Raw genomic sequence first — 6,529 nt, forward strand, 5'->3', positions numbered from 1 at the left:
GAGTGCATTGCAGTAGTCTATTTGGGATGTAACCAGAGCATGGACCACCGTGGCCAATCAGACCTCCCAAGATAGTGCAGCTGGTGCACAAGTTTTAATTATGCAAAAGCTTCCCTGGCCACCAAGATCACTCCCAAGCTGCGAATCTGTGCCTTCAGTGCAACCCCATCTCTTTATCCAGTGCCTAATGGTATATGTACACTAGTTTAACCAAGGCTTATTATACCAGTGTAAATCATCAACAGGTGTATAAGTAGGCTTGGCTGCAGTTCAAGTTATCATGGTCCCCCAGACTCTGGCTATCAGTATTTATTGATTCCAGCTTAACAATTTGAACTAGCTGTCTGTAAAAATTATTGTCTAAGAGCTGTCTAAGCATTTCAACATTTCAGCAGCAGTCCAAGTGCAGATCAGTTACCAAATAGCTGGAAAAGAAAGTTTGTCTTATCTCCTTTTGGGAACCAAAAACTATTTAAAGTCTTGAATTCCAGTTTAGAAGTAGTCCATGTTTCCTTGGGGAATGATGGGTGGGGTTGCTGAAGAGCACAATGCACACAATAGACAGATTCTGACAATGAAAATCCATCTAAGTGCATAGCTTGCTGATGTGTTAACAAAATAATATACATGCACATACTAATGGTTTTATGTATTATCCATATCATACCTACCCAACGGAAATTCAGAGATAGGTGAAAAAAATCCCAGGACACTGAATCCAAAATAATCCTACTCTCAGGCCATTAAAGAAGCTGATTTCCACCATGTGCCACTCTCTATAGTAATATTAATATTTTCAAACAGCCACATGATAGAAATCAGTAATTTTATTGTAAATGTATTTTAATCATTTTAGTTATTTTTTTAATTTTTGTCAAATAAAATGTTGATTTAATCTTGTTTTAAATTTCTTTGGAAAAAGCAAGACATAGCATTGCTTTAAGCAATCAGCAAGGCAAAGAAAGGCAAGTCTTGTGCTCCTGATCCCAAAATGGCGCGATGTCACCTAGTGGCATTCATGTTACCAGAGCATTAAATGCCTTCCAGCATTTGGTCTGAACTGAAAGGACCTAAGATATTCAACTTTATCACTCAAATAGGTTCAGAACCTTGGACAATGTCTTTAAAGATGGGACTAAAACTCATTCACCTCCCTGATGATACAGAAGCCATCAGGTATTGATGTGTTTATGACAAAGAGGCTAAAGCATCTCTTCCACTGTGAGATTAAGCACAAGAATGAGTTTGGGAAAAGAAAACATGCTGAAGAAGAGACCAAGATAGAAAGTGCACAAGATAGAAAAGTGGACTATGATAATGCTGAATGGACTTACGGATTTTAGAACTCGGTGAACGTTGGCCACTAGATTGGCTTTTTAGTTGTTATTGTATTAATTGAATGTTTTAATTATTGTGGTTATTGCTGTCATGTATTTTATCTGATGAATTGTTGGCATTGAACTGTGCCGGTTGTAAGCCACCCTGAGTCCCCCCTAGGGGGTTGAGAAGGGCGGGGTAGAAGTGCTCTAAATAAATAAATAAATAAATAAAGTGAGGGGAGACACAGAGAAATGCAGCAACTTTCCTTCACTGTGGTGGCTCAGCGAAAGGATGAGATATCCATGAGTAAAGTTAGATGGAATAGATGAAATAGTGATGCCATTGTTGTGCAGAATATATACTGGATATACAAAAGATTGGGTGTTTGACCCTTGAAATGTCCACAAAGGACTGGGCAGGGAGAAACCTCATTTGACAGCCTGGAATACAAATGGTGACCTGAAGGCTGAAACCAATGTCATAGTAATTTTTAAGTATTCCATTCCAGTAAGTGGAGATGGAAAGGCAAAAGGGTGGAAATTCAAATTGCTCCTGCTGATAACCAAGGCTTTGGAGCAGCATGGCAGTCCTTAAGAAAAGGATGTGGGGATCCAATTCCAAAATTGAGGAACCATGAAAAGTGGAGGCTCCCTTGTTGGAGGCTTTTAAATAGAGGCTGGGTGGCCATTTGTTGGGGGTGTTTTGAATGAGATTTTCCTGCTTCTTGGCAGGGGATTGGACTGGATGGCCCATGAGGTCTCTTCCTACTCTATGATTCTATAATGGAGGTAGGACGGATAAGACCTCAAGGCCATATATCCCTGCCATATATAAAAAAACCTTTTAGAACATATACATTAGGACTCCAGAACTCTAGATCTCTTTCTAAGCATGTACATGGAGCACATGCCTAGGTGTATCATATATGGGAAGCACATTTTATGCATGCAACAATCCATCATATCGGAAAGGGTCCTTAGTTGACTTTTGTCAATTATGAGATTCTTGGAGGACCCTAGTGGGCTGTGCCAGTGGTCACTAAAGTCTGCATTTGGCTCCAGATCCTAAGCGTTCATACCTCTACCCTTGTGAGATGCTATCACACAATATATACCTGGAGGGAGAATGCTTAGCCTCCAGAAAGTGGTGGGCTATAACTCCTATAATTCCTTGTGATTGGCCATACTGATCAGGGATGGTGGATTTGAGATTCAACAACAACTTGGAGACCCACAGATCCTCCATACCGATGTAGAAAGCATTGTGTCAGATGGACTGATGCTCTGTCTATGCCTGGAGCATTTTCTTATACTTCAGATGGGTGATTAGGGACACCATAGTGGTAATGGCAAACTGGGAGACATGCCAGCTGCTGCTACTGCTCAGATTTTAGTGGGACATGCATCCTCATAGGTTTGCTGAGATGCAATTTGAAAAGGGCTTTTTTCAACATCCCAAATCTTTCAGTTGGCTTATCCACAAGGAATGCATCAGAAATACTAGATAAATCACCTTGTGGAGGGAACAGACAGAGACAAGCTTTCTGTCTTATAAAAACATTATAATCTGAAAGAAGAATGATGGAAAATTTAGAACAGATTTCTTCTCACACAGCAAAGGAGAGTGGTGGAATTCTCTGCCACAAGATGTAATGATGTTTGCCAATTTGAAAAGGGATTAGGTTGGCATGAGCAAACTTCGGCCCTCCAGGTGTTTTGGGCCTCAACTCACACAATTCCTAACAGCCTACTGGCAATTCCTACCAGCTGCTGGGAATTGTGGAAGTTGAAGTTCAAAACACCTGGAGGGCCTAGGTTTAGATCTATTCATGCCTGGATTAGATCTATTCATCCGTGGCTACTAGGCATGATGTCTGTATGTTCCTTTCACTATCAGAGGTCATGTGCCTCTATCAGTTGCTTGGAAATGCAAGGTGGAGGGAACATGTTCACAAAACTCCCATAACATCTATTTGCTCCCTGTGTGAACTAGTTCAGCTTTCAGTCTGATCCAAGCAGGGTATCTTTTGTGCTCTTATGTTAATCTATCCCACATGAATCATCACATTTCATTATGATCCAGCTTCTATCTGCAGGGTCACTTGAATGATATTTGAATAATGGGGCTTCCCAGATGGATCAGGGAAGAAGAAGCTATTAAAAGTGCTGAATATCTTTCAAGAATCAAGTTCTCCTTTAAAGTTTGAATTTAAACCTAGAGTGGAAGCTGCCAAGTTTTAGAGTTGACCACGTTTTTTTTTTCTTTATGTTTATACAGCTGAATTGGAGGAACAAGAAAAGTGGTTGGGCAACCATCTCTAGATAGCAGTAAACATTGCAAGGTGCCCCTTCCCTCTGATTGAGAGCAACTCAGAAATAAAATGTCTCCAAGAAAACAGACAAATAGGTGTGGGGGCTCATATCCTCTGAGGAAGCAAGTTCAGTATAAGAATGGTGTGTGGAGTACACAGGAGTCCCATTTGTTCAGTGTCCAAACTCATAGAGAAATATACATGGAGGCCCAGTCTCCAGGCCTCTAATTGTCACATGTGGCAAACTATGTGCAGCTGTCACATCATTTCATATGCTTTCTGGGGCAGCTTTGTAGCATATGATATGGCAACCTGGGGGATGAAATATAGCGATATCTGATGTCTCTGCCAGTGTGTCTCCCAACTATTAGAAAACATAGGATGGGTTTGGACAAAGAAACTCATCATTCAGTGTATTTGTGAATAGCAAACCCTCAAAAGGAAGGTGTTTCTAATGATGAAGAGCTACAGACCAAGGGCTCAAGAAGAGGAAACCCACCTTGGTTTCCTCTTAGTTTCTATAAAGATAAAGGGCCTTTTTAGTAGTAGATCCAGACTCTGGAACTCATTATTAAGGAAAGATTTCTTGTTTCCTCGCATTAGTAATTAAAACATGTGAGCAGATCTGGTTTTGGAGTGCTTTTCTCTGTATTGGGTCTATATATAAGGGTGGTGGTGTAATTATTCCAATGGCTTTTGTGTTGTGCTTAATCAAAATTTTGTTCTTCCCTTGCGCATTTTTGGATTGCTAACTGCTGTGGGTACTTTCAGTTGTTTGTGGTTTGGTGTGGATGTTTTGTTTCAAAGGACAAAGATAAGTTCATGTGCCTCACGGGATCGTTCTTATCTGCTTCTTCATTCTGACTTGGTTTTCACCAACCTTTGACCACTTCTGAGCTCTTAGTTTGGTGCTGTCTGCTTGCCGAGGTCTCTCTTTAGTGTTGGTTTTATAGATTTTAGAAGAGCAAATACTGATGTGGCAAGAACACTTCTGGGTCTATTGACCACAGCCTTGACTTTTCACTCAATATAGGGTCTCAAACAGTTGACAGTATTTCATTGTATTTTAGAAGTCTGAATAGTTATTCCTGGCCTCTCCAGGATGTTTCATGTAGTCCACAATAGATTAAGAGACCAAACCTGTTGGTTAACACTAAATCAGAGCTGGGAAAAGTTTCTTTTGTGGCCTATATCTCTCAGAACCCTCAGCTCCATATGGCTAGGCATTAGACCAGGCCTGGGCAAACTTCAGCCCTCCAGGTGGTTTGGACTTCAACTCCCACAATTCCTAACAGCGTCAGGCCCTTTCCTTTTTCTTTTTCCACTTAAGCGGCTGAGGGGGGAAAGGAAGGAGCCTGAGATGGTTAGGAATTGTGGGAGTTGGTTCAAAACATCTGGAGAGCCCCAGTTTGCCCATGTCTGGTGTAATCAATACATATTCAAGAAAATAATTTGGGAAGGCCTGCTGGAAGAGAAAATGCTTTACATTCAAAAGATCTTAGCTTTGTTCCCCAACATCTCAAAATCCAAGGGGAAAATCTATGGTGTAGAATAAACACAGCTTGAATTCCCTTTAACTGGTCAGTACTATGGGATCTGGGGATTTGTAGTTTGATGGGGCTCCCAGGATTGCATGGGATCGAGCCACAGCAGTTCAAGTGGGATCAAATTACATTAATTTTACAGGGTAGTTGCACCCTGTGCCTTGTTTGTGCATAGAAGTCAATTTTCCTCTGGCAGGCCAGCCAACTGAGCACAATTTTGCAAGCTCTGGAGCTTCCTCTGCCAAAGAGTGCTGGCACTTCACCTGGTAGGTTTAGCACAGCAGGTTAACCGCCAGCTGCAGTAAATCTTGCTAACCAAAAGGTTGACAGTTCGAATCCCGAGTCAGGGTGAGATCCTGGCCTTTAGCCCAGCTTCTGCCTACCTAGCAGTTTCGAAAACAGCCATGTGAGTAGATAAAACGGTATCACTTACAGGCCTGTAGCGAGGGGGGGGGGGGTTAGGGGGTTCAACCCCCCCCCCGAAATTTTTCAGGTTAAAAAAAATAAACCTGCTTTACTCATGAATTTTAACTGGTTAACCAAATCCCCATGCTAAGTCTATGAGAAGCAAAAAATTAAGAGTCCCTCCAGAACTGCAAGCACTATCTCAAGCAAATATTGACAACACATGGAAGGATGGCAACGAATTGTGATTTCACCGGACGACCTGGCCTGTGTAATGTTTATGATTGTATTTTAATGCACTTTAATGCACAAGTTGGGGGGGGGGAGGGTTGAATGCTCTCCTTAAGGAGGCCAGACTTGGTGGAGGTGGTTGACAGGGGCGGAGCTGCAGGCTACTGAAGGCTGCTCTGCCCCCTGCTGTACTCTTTGCTTCAGTGTGAGCTAGGAGGCAGGTTTCAACCCCTCCCTCCCTGAAATTTTCAAAACCTCTCCCGAAATGTTGGGAGCTGTAGTTGCTGGGATTTATAGTTCACCTACAAAGAACATTCTGAACCCCACCAACGATGGATTTGAACAGAGTTCTCCCATGACCAACAGAAAATATTGGAAAGGTTTGATGGCCATTGACCTTGAGTTTTGGAGTTGTTGTTCACCTACATCCAGAGAGCACTGTGGACTCAAACAATGATGGATCTGGACCAAACTCTACACAAATACTCAATATGCCCAAATGTGAACACTGGTGGAGTTTGGGAAAAATAGAATCTTGACATTTGGGAGTTGTATTTGCTGGGATTTATAGTTCACCTACAGTCAAAGAGCATTCTGAACCCCACCAACGACAGAATTGGGCCAAACTTCCCACACAGAACCCCCATGTGAGCCACAGCAACGCATGGCAGGGGATGGCTAGAAATAAATAATTTTTTTTCAAGTTCTAATCCGGCCC

Source organism: Anolis sagrei, chromosome 4 (genome assembly GCF_037176765.1).
Source record: "Anolis sagrei isolate rAnoSag1 chromosome 4, rAnoSag1.mat, whole genome shotgun sequence".
Taxonomy (NCBI): Eukaryota; Metazoa; Chordata; class Lepidosauria; order Squamata; family Dactyloidae; genus Anolis; species Anolis sagrei.